Raw genomic sequence first — 13,091 nt, 5'->3', positions numbered from 1 at the left:
CCTCCTTTTTCTGTTCAAGCTGAAGTTTTTCCTGTTCCTGCGCACGTTTTTTCAATTCTTTTTCTTGCTCAAGCTGCTTCATCTGTAACTTGAATTTTCACTAACTCAACTTCACTACACTCTGGTTTGCTTTCTTCTTCCAATTGCAAATGTTATGCTATTACTTCTTAGCTCCTCGTTTTAACTCTAACCCCAAATTTGCTGCCAATGCTATTAGCTTAACTTTGGTTATGTTCCTCAAATCACTCAGGGATACATTATCCGTATCCAGAAAAGTCGCAGCAACTGATGAGACATTCCGGTAGAGTACACTTTAAGCTACTGCACAAGAAACATGTTTTTGTTTTACTTTTCCTTTCCAATTATTATTACCCCACTTACAATTGTATGTCATCGGCATTGTGTTTATTCCGCAAAGAACTCCCAATTATGTGTTACGATCGAGATGGGAGGAGTGCACTGTTTATTCTGGTCCCACTTCTCTACAGGTCACAACATATATTTAAATTTTCCTACTTACTGATGCGGTCAATCATATACTCTATTTTCCCCAGAATAAAACACACTGTCCAGGTTTCTTTAATGAACAAAATTATCAGTTTATTATAAAACAAGTCTTAACCAGTAATGGAGTAAAAGCATAGACACACACATCGAAATATAATAGCTCCTTTTTCCTCTTAGTCACGCACACACACACACGCACGCATATGCACACACACACCGGCTAACCGGAAAAATAAACAGGAATTTTACTTTAGAGCTCTTACAACAAAAAGGACAGAAAAAAAAACACTGAGGCTGAATACATGCTCATTCTTGGAGAAAAAAGAAGATATGGAAAGATGCCCTTTGCTTTGGTTTGGCATCCCAATTGCATATAGACAGCTGTCACTGGAATCTTCCTAGAACAATTCTTTCTAGGCGATGTTGAAGATCAGTTTGGGTAGGCTTTCCAAGAAATGCAGCATCAGAGGCTTCAGACAGGCTTTGCAGCAGAAATGCGGCAACAGGGGTTTTAGTTCCCACACATTTGATACACAGGGTTTCTTTAAATACAGAAGGAAAGAGGAGATTGACACACAGGACACACAGGGTTTCTTTCAAAGGGAGAGAAAGAGATGAGCTTGGTTTCCTTGGCAGACAACAAAAAGAAACTCAACTGTCTTCCAAGCAGTTTACACTCCAACTGTTTTTTTGAAACCAAATACTAACTCACTGTCCAAAGCGACACCATAAACAATGTTACAAGAGACAAGCCTCCTGACCTTATAAATCTTGACCTGTCACTTCTCTGCAAACATCTTTCCCCAAGTGAAAAACAATCCCTGCAGCGTAATTATCTGCAGACATGTGCCTTGCAGGAATTTCAAGCTCTGTTCAAAAACCTTCTGGTGACCTTTCTTAAAAAAAACACACACACAAAGTTCAGCATCTTGGGACAGGCAATAAATGCTGGCCTAGCCAGCAACACTTACATCCCACTCTCGTAACAAAACTAACACCTAGCTACTCACTCCTTTTCTTGCCTACCCTAGGTGCTGGCACCTTATAGCAACACTTCCACAATGAAACCTTCACACTGCACTCCAAATGTGTCTCTTTCACTATGGCTAAACATCTTCACTCACAGCAATTACTACATGCACAACCCTAAAACCACTCCCTCCACCTAAACAGCCTCGTACACCCACATCCGTCATTTCACCTCTCACACACCCCTTTCTAGCCTTACCTTCTTCTTGCAGGACAAACTGGAAAAAAATGCTCACCAAAAGCAGGCCATCAGAGGGCCATCCTCATCTTTAAACCCCTCATCCTCCTTGAGCATAGGCCATTCAGCTCAAGTGTAATCACTTGGATTTTGCTCTGGGCGATGCCAAGGTCAGTGACTTCCTGCTGGTGCTAGGCTAGTAACTGAGCACCTACATTATCACTCTGCTATTACTGAAATACCACAGACAGAATCACCTCCCTTTTTTGTTTCCTAGGCACAATGGGGTAATACTCCACTCACTCTTATCTGCTATCCATTTCTGCTGTAAATTCATTACATAGGTAAAAGAGGTGGGCAATGATGATGAAGGAGAGGAGCTGGGGAGTCTTTTGTCCCTTACCTAAAGTGATAAGGAAGGGGATGAGGCCTAGGACTCTGCTTCCTATCAATTGCAACTGCTTCATCCTGATTCGATTTCCTCAGCACCAACCCTTTCCAACTTACCGTCTGTTAAAGGCCTGCTCAGGTCAGGGAAAAAAAAACGACCTGACTTGACAGAACCACATCGATCCCGAGCCGGACCCAGCCCCGGCCCGAGTCCCTCCATTTTTTCCTGCGCCCGACCCGACCACCGGAATGTTCACTTTACCTACCTTCTGATTCCGAAACTGCAGGAAGCTGCAGCATGAGCGCGATGACGTCATAGAGATGCTCACACAGAGACTGCGCAGATTCAGAGTTTCCCTTTTTGACGTCCTGGACTCCCAGCTCAGGTAGACTTTTCAACTTTTGACACTTACTCAATTCAACTTCCCAGCAGAGCAAAATGTAATATTTATTGTGTGCGCCTGACCCGGACCCGGCCCAACCCGAGCCAAGCCCGAAAGCCGGACCCGGAAGAGCGACCTGAGCCAACCCGAACCAGACACACATCATCGGCTCCCGTCTGGTTCGGGTTCGGGTCGGGTAGCAGGCCTTTACCGTCTGTAAATGTTGCTTCCTCTCTCAGGCACCAGTTCAGAGACTTATCCTTGGGGCGGGGGAGGTGGAGGTGGTGGAGGAATTAGATAGTTGTAGTGAACATGTAGCATCAGGTGATTCACAGAGCATGAGGAAACTACAGTAGTGGGGGGAGTAAGTAAGTATGTTCCCTTTTTCCAGTAGAGTCTGGGCAGCAGGATACCAATGGCTTCAGAGTAATGTGACTCTCATCGTTACTGGCCTGAAAAGGATGTTTGAGGAACATCATGCCTACAGGCACGCTCAAAGGTCAACTCTGAAGATGTGCGGCAACTAGTAGGTATGACTCTCAAGTCCACAACCACCCTCTGCAGCAACATAATTGAAGTTTTGACTTCCTTGTAGATGCCAATGGAGCAAGTGGCAATTTGATCTGCAGCAGATTCTGAGCTAAGAAGCAAGCAGAGACCAGTCAATAGCTCCATGGAAAAACGAACAACTCCAGGGAATAGGTGACATAAATAACTGCGTCCAGATAGTGACCTCTGTGGCTCAGAGCTTTCAGGATCTGATAGCCACTATTAGTATCTCACTATTCAGTGGGGCTGCAGATCCAGGGAACAGTGAAATGGCAACAGCTGGAATAGCTAAGTTATACTGTGTTTATATATATATATATATATAATGTCTCTTTCCCAAGATGGAACACAAAAGTCCGAGTGTTTCAAGCCTGTGTCCTCAGTACCTTGCTCTACAGCAGTGAGGCCTGGACAACGTATGTCAGCCAAGAGCAACGTATCAACGCATTCCATCTTCGCTGTCTCCGGAGAATCCTTGACATCAGGTGGCAGGACCGTATCTCCAACACAGAAGTCCTCGAGGTGGCCAACATCCCCAGCATATACACCCTACTGAGCCAGCGCCGCTTGAGATAGCTTGGCCATGTGAGCCGCATGGAAGATGGCAGGATCCCCAAGGACGCATTGTACAGCGAGCTCGTCACTGGTATCAGACCCACCGGCTGCCCATGTCTCCACTTTAAAGATGTCTGCAAACACGACATGAAGTCCTGCGACATTGACCACAAGTCGTGGGAGTCAGTTGCCAGCGATCACCAGAGCTGGCGGACAGCTATAAAGGTGGGGCTAAAGAGAGGCTATTCGAAGAGACTTAGCAGTTGGCAGGAAAAGAGACAGAAGTGTAAGGAGAGAGCCAACTGTGTAACAGCCCCGACAACTAATTTTATCTGCAGCACCTGTGGAAGACCCTGTCACTCTAGAATTGGCCTTTGTAGCCACTCCAGGCAGTGCTCCACAAACCACTGACCACCTCTAGGCGCTTACCCATTGTCTCTCGAGACAAGGAGGCCAAAGAAAAGTCTCTTCTGACAGCAGCATATGTCATCCCTTCAGCCTTTCCCTCAGGGCATCAGGCTGGTAAAGTGTGAAAGGCAGGAACATGCTGCCCAGGAAAAGTTCCAGAGATACAGCCAGAAGAACATTCCAGTAGAAGCAAGCAACCATGAGACTCATTTCTTTGAGCATGTGCAGCCAACCACATCCCACAATCCCATTCTTAAGGTGGCACTTAGAAGAAGCAAAGAGAAAAGACACATGAACCACCACGGTAAGCACACTTTTAATGAAGGTTCAGTTAATTGTGTGCACTTTGGAATTCATTGTAGTTAAAAAAAATGTACTGACATGGTGCTTTGTTACTGATGGAGGTTAAAATAAACAGGAAAGGGTACACTTATGTGGTGGTTATGTCTTCACTTAGGTAATGATGGACAAGGCCATGTAGGAACAAAGAGGGGCTGATGTCTATTGTAAGGTGAACAATGGTTTGTGGCAGTGTCCCTTTTTGGAAAATGGGGAGAAGATACATCTATGGTGTCAAAGGTAGACTTTGTTCCACAGAAGTCTTCAGTGATGACATGTGCTGTGATACTTCTTGTAGTAAATGCCACCCCAGTCTCCTTTCCTCCATTCTGTGATCCTCCTCCTCCTCCAAGCGACAGCTAAGACTTACAGCTGCAATCGCTTCCGTTCTCCACCAAGACGATATTCTCTGCTGGACTGCCTCTATTGCAGTAACTGGCCTGCTTCTGCAATTACATAGCACAGATCCCTTCCTGACCGTTCCCATCCTGTTGAGCCACCTCTGCTCGGTCCCCACGGCTGCTGAGTCCGCTTTGCTCCATCTGGCCTTCAAAACTCCTCACCACCACCCTTCGCTGGACTGCGATGGCCCAGCACTTCAAACACCGCCTGCTGTTGCTCTGATCTTGTATACTCTGCACCTACGCACAGCTGTACCTTCAACCAGCTACCCTATCTGCACACATCTGCTGGGTTTACTTTTCATCCATCTCTGGCTCCTTAACTTCACTGTTCATTACATAAGCATTATTAAGTATTTACAGCACAATGTAAGATTTAGAACCTTACTTATAATTTGTTCTTGGACCAGACAATAAGTATTTGGTCTAAGAGACACCTAATGTAGTGTTATCAGGATGATTTATTAAGGCTAAAAGCAATACTTAACAAATCCAAGGCAGTCGATATCGTAGTCCACATGGCCTTTACTCTCCACTGGCCCTGGTAGCACAGACGGCTTGTGACTCCTCTTCTCTTCTCTTGTCTCGCCCTTTGTCATTTTCAATTCTGTGCACTGAAGTAAAGGCCTGCTCAGGTCAGGAAAAAAAATCCGACCCGACCACTGTAATGTTCACTTTACCTACCTTCCCATTCCGAATCTGCAGGAAGCTGCAGCATGAGTGTGATGACGTCATAGAGACGCTCACTCACTCACTGTGCAGACTCAGAGTTTCCCTCCTTGATGTCCCGGACTCCCAGCTTTTCCCAGTAGGCTTCTCAACTTTTGACACTTACTAAACTCAACTTCCCGGCAGAGCAAAATGTAATACTTACTGCGTGCGTCCGACCAACCCAGATCCGGCCTGAAAGCCGGACCCGGAAGAGTTACCCGATCCGACCCGAACCCGACACATGTCGTCAGGTCCCATCGAGTTCGGGTCAGGTAGCAGGCCTTTACGCTGAACCTCTCCAGGTCTGTTCTTTTATTCTTTGTAGCTGGTGGGCTCCTCCCGTGCACGGATTGGTTGGTTCAAACATATCACTGTTTTGATTGGTCCTGCCATTCTGTTGGTCGGTTCTTCCGTTTGATCACATGCACAAAACAATGTGTACAAACAATCCATTAGAACCTTGAGGTCCATTAGATCATACATTTCCGGCGGGACTGATCCTGCTGTTCTGTTACATTTTGATCACAACTTGTTACATAGTTTTTGATATCTGTTCTTTTCCTTCCCTATATCTGTTTGTTATTCGTCCGTCACAATGTAATTCTGGTTGATTCAAACTGGATAGGCAGCATTTTTTTTTTTCAGTAGACAGCTAAAATTTACTTTTCATTTACTGAAAGCTTATATAATGCATATGAAAATACATAAAATTCATAATACAAGAGATATAAAAAGCCAGTAAAAATGACAGAATCCACATTTCTATCAATAGAAACAGGCCATTTGGCTGAACTGCTCTACACAAGTCTCCTCCCACCTTTCTTCATCTAACCCCATCAACATATCCTTTTATTTCTCTTTCTCTCGTGTTTATCCAGCTTCTCATTAAATGCATCTATGCTAGTCACCTCAACTGCTCCTTGTGCTGGCAAGTAATTTATTGCCCATCCCTAATTGCCCTTGAGAAAGTGGTGGTGAGCTGCCTTCTTGAACCGCTGCCGTCGTTGGGGTGTAGTTACATCCACAGTGCTGTTAGGAAGGGAGCCCCAGGATTTTGACCCAGTCAGGATGGTTAGTAGCTTGGAGGGGAACTTGCAGGTGGTGGTGTTCCCATGCATCTGCTGCCCTTGTCCTTCACGGGTTTGGAAGGTGCTGTCGAAGGAGCCACGGGTAAGTTGCTGCAATGTATCTTGTAGATAGTACACACTGTTACCACTATGCATCGGTGGTGAAGGGATTGAATGTTGAAGGTGGCGAATGGGGTCCCAAATAGGCTGCTGTGTCCTGGATGTTGGCAAGCTTCTTTAGTGTTGTTGGAGCTGCACCCATCCAGGCAAGTGGAGAGTACTCCATCACACTCCTGACTTGTGCCTTGTAGATGGTGGACAGGCATTGGGGAGACAGGAGGCGAGTTATTTGCCGCAGAATTCCTAGCCTCTGATCTGCTCTTGTAGCCACAGTATTTATGTGGCTGGTCCAGTTCAGTTTCTGGTCAATGGTAACCCCCAGGATGTTGATACTGGGGGATTCAGCGATGATAATGTCATTGAACATCAAGGGGAGGTGGTTAGATTGTCTCTTGTTTGAGATGGTCATTGCCTGGCACTTCTGCGGTGCAAATGTTACTTGCCACTTACCAGCTCAAGCCAGTTTTGCTGCATATGGACATGGGCTATTTTAGTATCTGAGGAGTCGTGAATAGTGAACATTGTGCAATCTTCAGCGACCATCCCCACTTCTGACCTTATGATGGAGGTAAGGTCATTGATGAAGCAGCTGAAGGTGTTTGGGCCTATGATACTACCCTGAGGAACTCCTGCAGTGATGTCCTAGGACTGAGATGATTGACCTCCAACAACCACAAGGCTTTTCCTTTGTGTCAACCAACAGAGAGTTTTCCCCTGATTCCCATTGACTCTGATTTTGCTCAGGTTCCTTGATGCCATACTTGGTGAAATGCTGCCTTGATGTCAAGGGCAGTCATTCTAACCTCATCTCTGGAGTTCATCGCTTTTGTCCATGATTGGACAAAGGATGTAATGAGGTCAGGAACTGAGTAGCCCTGGTGGAACCCAAGCTGAGCGTCGGTGAGCAGGTTATTGCTGAGCAAGTGCCACTTGATAGCCTGTTGACGACCCCTTCCATCCCTTTATTGACCATCGAGAGTAGACTGATGGGGCAGTAATTGGCCGGGTTGGATTTGTCCTGCTTTTTTTGCACAGGACATACCTGGGCAATTTTCCACATTGTTGGGTAGATTCCAGTGTTGCAGCTGTACTGGAATAGCTTGACTAGGGACGCGGCTAGTTCTGGAGCACAAGGCTTCAGTACTATTTCTGGAATGTTGTCAGGACCCATAGCCTTTGCAGTATCCAGTGCTTTCAGCTGTTTTTTGATATCACGTGGAGTGAATTGGATTGGCTGAAGACTGGCATCTGTGATGCTGGGGACCTCAGGAAGAGGCTGAGATGGATCAACAACTCGGCACTTCTGGCTGAAGATGGATGCAAATGCTTCAGCCTTATCTTTCGCACTGATGTGTTGGGCTCCCCCATCGTTGATGATGGGGATATTTGTGGAGTCACCTCCTCCTGTTAGTTGTTTAATTGTCCACCACCATGCACGACTGGATGTAGCAGGACTGCAGCGTTTAGTTTTTATCCGTTGGTTGTGGGATCACTTAGTTCTGAGTATGGCATGCTGCTTACGCTGTTGGGCATGCAAGCAGTCCTGTGATGTAGCTTCAGCAGGCTGACACCTCATTTTTAGATATGCCTGGTGCTGCTCCATGCATACTCTCCTGCACTCTTCATTGAACCAGGGTTGATGGCAATGGTAGAGTGGGGGATTTGCTGGGCCATGAGGTTACAGATTGTGGTTGAATACAATTCTACTGCTGCTGCTGCTGATGGCCCACAGTGCCTCATGGATGCCCAGTTTTGAGTAGCCAAATCTATTTGAAATCTATCCCATTTAGCGCAGTGGTAATGCCAAACGATGGTGGGTACCCTCAATATGAAGACAAGACTTCGTCTCCGCAAGGACTGTACAAGGACCAACACTCTCATGGACAGATGCATCTGCGACAGGTAGATTGGTGAGGACAAGGTCAAGTAGGTTTTTCCCTCTTGCCGGTGCCCTCACCAGCTGCTGCAGACCCAGTCTAGCAACTATGTCCTTTAGGACTCGGCCAATTTGGTCAGTAGTGGTGCTACCTTGCCATTCTGAGTGATGGACATTGAAGCCCCCAACAGAGTACATTTTGTGCCCTTACCACCCTCAGTGCTTCTTCCAATTGGTGTTCAACATGGAGAAGCACTGATTCGTCAGCCAAGGTGGGCAGTAGGTCATAATCAGCAGGAGGTTTCCGTGCCCTTGTTTGACACAATGCCATGAAACTTCATGGAGTCCACAGTCAATGTTGAAGACTCCTAGGGCAACTCCCTCCCGCCTATATACCACTGTGCCTCTGGTAATGGTGGCATCTAGGACATTGTCTGTAAGGTATGATTCTATGGTTATGTCAGGTTGTTGCTTCAATAACTTCTCAGTTTTAGCACAAGCACCCAGATGTTAGTAAGGAGGACTTTGCAGTGTCGACAGGGTTGGTTTACCATTGTTGTTTCCAGTGCCTAGGTTGATGTGGGGTGGTCTGTTCGGTTTCAGTTCTCTTCTTAGACTTCGTATCGGTTTAATATAACTGCCATTTCAGAGGGGTATTTTAACTGTCAACCAGATTGCTCTGGCCCTGGAGTCACATGTAGGCCAGACCAAGTAAGGGGAGCAGATTTCCTTCCCTAAAAAGAATTAATGAACCAGATTATTTTTTAAAACAATCATCGACAATTCTTTCATGGTCACCATTAAACTAGATTTAAATTTCAGATTTATTACTTGAATTCAAATTTCACCATCTGCCATGGTGGGATTCAAACCCATATCCCCAGAACATTAGCCTAGGCTCTGGGTTACTAGTCTAGTGACATTACCACTATACCATCGTCTCCACATTCTAACCATTTTCTCCTGAATTTCCTATTGGATTTATTATCTTAAATTTATGGCCCCTAGCTCTCCTCCCCCACAAGTGAAAACATCTTCTCTACAGCTCACCTATCAAACCCTTTCATAATCTTGGAGACATCCAGCAGGACACCTCTCAGTCTTCTCTTTTCTAGAGAAGAGACCGCAGCCTGTAATATCTTTCTGACAGGTATAACTTCCCGGTTCTGGTATCATTCCAATAAATGTTTTTTGTACTTTCTGCAGTGGCTCTATATCTAGAACTATTCACAGTATTCCAAGCGTGATCTAGCCAAGGGTCCATCACAAGTTTAACTCAACTTCTCTGCGTTTCAATTCTATCCCTCTGGCCATGAACCCAGAGCTGTGTTTGCTTTAATAGTTTTATTAACACGTGTGGCTACTTTTAGTGATTTGTGTATTGTACCCCCAAGATCCCTCTCATCCCCCACCTCACGGGCGGCACAGTGGCGCAGTGGTTAGCACCGCAGCCTCACAGCTCCAGTGACCCGGGTTCGATTCCGGGTACTGCCTGTGTGGAGTTTGCAAGTTCTCCCTGTGTCTGCGTGGGTTTTCTCCGGGTGCTCCGGTTTCCTCCCACAAGCCAAAAGACTTGCAGGTTGATAGGTAAATTGGCCATTATAAATTGTCACTAGTATAGGTAGGTGGTAGGGAAATATAAGGACAGGTGGGGATGTTTGGTAGGAATATGGGATTAGTGTAGGATTAGTATAAATGGGTGGTTGATGTTCGGCACAGACTCGGTGGGCCGAAGGGCCTGTTTCAGTGCTGTATCTCTAATCTAATCTAATCTAATCATAAACTTATTTCCCAAGGAGTACGTGGCCTCTTTACTGTTGCTACTAAAATGTACCACCTCTATGACCATTCCTTTTTAAACTCATGCTGAGTGCTCTCTTATATTTTCAGTTTCTAGATGTTTGTCAACTACATCTTTGAATAAGGATTTCATTATCTTTCCGACCACTGACCTTAAGTTAACTGGTCTATAGCCTGCTGGACTTCTATCTCCCTTTTAAATATATGAATCACATTAGCTTTGGTTCTTAATCACTCTGCTGGTCTACAGATCCACTGGTACACTCAGCTACCTTGAAAGTGCTATTTACCTCTGCTGGACCCTGAATCACCTCTGCTTGTTCATGGTGGAGTCCAACCCTTTTTGGCCCTCATCAAAATCATAGGACTGTAATTACAACCCAGCTATTGCCTCAAACTTTTCCCATTTATTCTTTCTACTTTCTCTGTCTCTTTCTGTGTATGTGTTTATTGCCTATGCATGCTAGCGTGGTCAGGTCATGTAGTTGTAGTCGTTAACCGAATTAGAGTTTAAGCTTAATAAACTTCCACCTTTCTTGTTTAAATCTAAGAAAACCTGTCTGATTGATTTCTTTGCCTTACAATTGGAAAGCAGTGAACAAGAAGTCACTAAGTGGGGGGAGGCTAAAACATGGTGTTTTAAAAATTAAATCCTGTTACGGTTAAACCAGGCAAAGGCTGAGAGGAACCCCCTCAACCCCTCTCACCTGGTCATGACAATGTGCAAGCACTAAAAGTACCCAGTCTGGGGGAATTTATATATTTTCATAAATTATACCTAAGGCCCAGCCTCATGTTGAAATAACTTCTGGTGCAATGAATAGTTTTTAAATCTCCATATTGTCACTTTTCAATGACTGGTGCAATGTAAGCACTGTGAGCTAAGTACATCAAGCTGAATACAGTCTCAGTTAAGCATTTCTTACTGAGAACTGAAACACATTCTATTGTTGTCAAAAATGATTAAAATACATAATGAGAAGCTGGGAGATTGAAAACTCAGGAGTTACAGCACCACCACTGATTAGTGTGTGCAATTACATGTCATTTACAATTTTTAATAGAAAAGTTGATACACATGAAAGAAACAAATGATTAGGTTGCAGGATTTTACAGACAGAAAGCTCCTGCCAATGCAAGATTTTTAATGCGTTGTATATTTAAAAATTAGCATAACAAGTTTTAGTCAAAGATGATGAAAAATTGTTTATTTTGCTTTTCAAGGTTTGCATACAAGGGACAGAGTTCACGGGATGACAATGAATAGCAGAGGGATTTACAGGCTGAACAGGCACAAAAAAAACTTCCCCACTGGCATTTGGTGAACTTTTTAAAGCACACTTTTACAAATGAACAAAATGATTACCAGCAGAATGCATGTTACTTTATCCATAATTCGCCCACCTAGCCAAGTTCTCTCTAGAGAAACACATCCAATTGCCTCCTTAATCTACTTATATTGCTTGCTTCAATGTCCTTGCGTGGTAACCTATTCCATGACTGTATTACCCTTTAGGTGAAAAATATTTCCTTGATTGTCCTTCTTACTTCTGATTTACTAATTTGTTTTTAAACTTGTGCATTCTGGTTTTTCAACTTTGCCACAATGAACAGTTTTTTGAAAATTCATTCATGGGATATGAGCATCACTGGCAAGGCTAGTATTTATTGCCCATCTCGAATTGCTCGAGAAGGTGGTGATGAACTGCCTTCTCGAACTGCTGCAGTCCATCTGGTGTAGGGACCTGCGTACAGGGAGTTCCAGTGGCAGTGAAGAAACGGCAATATAGTTTCAAGTCAGGATGGCGTGTGGCGTGGAGGGAAACTTGCAGCTCGTGGCGTTCCCATGCACCTGCTGCTCTTGTTCTTCTAGGTGACAGGAGGGCATGGATTTAAGATATGCTGTCAAAGAAGCTTTGGCAAGTTGCTGCAGTGCAGCCACAATGCGCCAGTGGTGGAGGGAGTGAATATTTAAGATGGTAGATATGGTGCCAATCAAGTGGGGTTCGTCCTGGATGGTGTCGAGCTACTTGACTGTTGTTGGAGCTGCACTTATCCAGGCAAGTGGGGCGTATTCCATCACACATCTGACTTCTGCTTTGCAGATAATGGAAAGGCTTTGGGGAGTCAGGAGATGAGTTATTCATCGCAGAATTCCCAGCCTCTGACCTGCTCTTGTAGCTGTAGTATTTACATGGCTAGTCCAGTTAAGGTTCTGGTCACTAGCGACCCCCAGGATGTTGAAGAAAGGGAATTCAGTGATGGTAATGCTGTTGAATACCAACAGGAGATGGTTAGACTCTCACTTGTAGGAGATGGTCATTGCCTGGCACTTGTGTGGCATGAATGATACTTGCCACGTATCAGTCCAAGTCTGAATGTTGTCCAGTTCTTGCTGCATGCAGATATGGATTGCCTCATTATCGGAGGTGCTGTGAATGCAAATGAACATCCCCACTTCTGACCTTATGATGGGAGGGTCATTGAAAGAGCAGCTGAAGATAGTTGAACCTGGGACACTACCCTGAGGAACTCCTGCAGCAATGTCCTGGGGCTGAGATCGTTGGCCTCCAAAAACTACAACCATCATCCTTTATGCTAGGTATGACTCCGGCCAATGGAAAGAAATCCCCCCCAATTCAGCTCTTTTGTCCATGCTTGGATCAAGGCTGTAATGGGGTCTGGTACCATGTGGTCCTGGTGGAAGCCAAACTGAGCATCAGTAAGCAGGTTATTGGTGAGTAGATGCTGCTTTATAGCACTATCAATGACACCTTC

This window comes from Heterodontus francisci, chromosome 8 (assembly GCF_036365525.1).
Source record: "Heterodontus francisci isolate sHetFra1 chromosome 8, sHetFra1.hap1, whole genome shotgun sequence".
Lineage (NCBI taxonomy): Eukaryota > Metazoa > Chordata > Chondrichthyes > Heterodontiformes > Heterodontidae > Heterodontus > Heterodontus francisci.
This window is presented reverse-complemented; position numbering follows the sequence as displayed.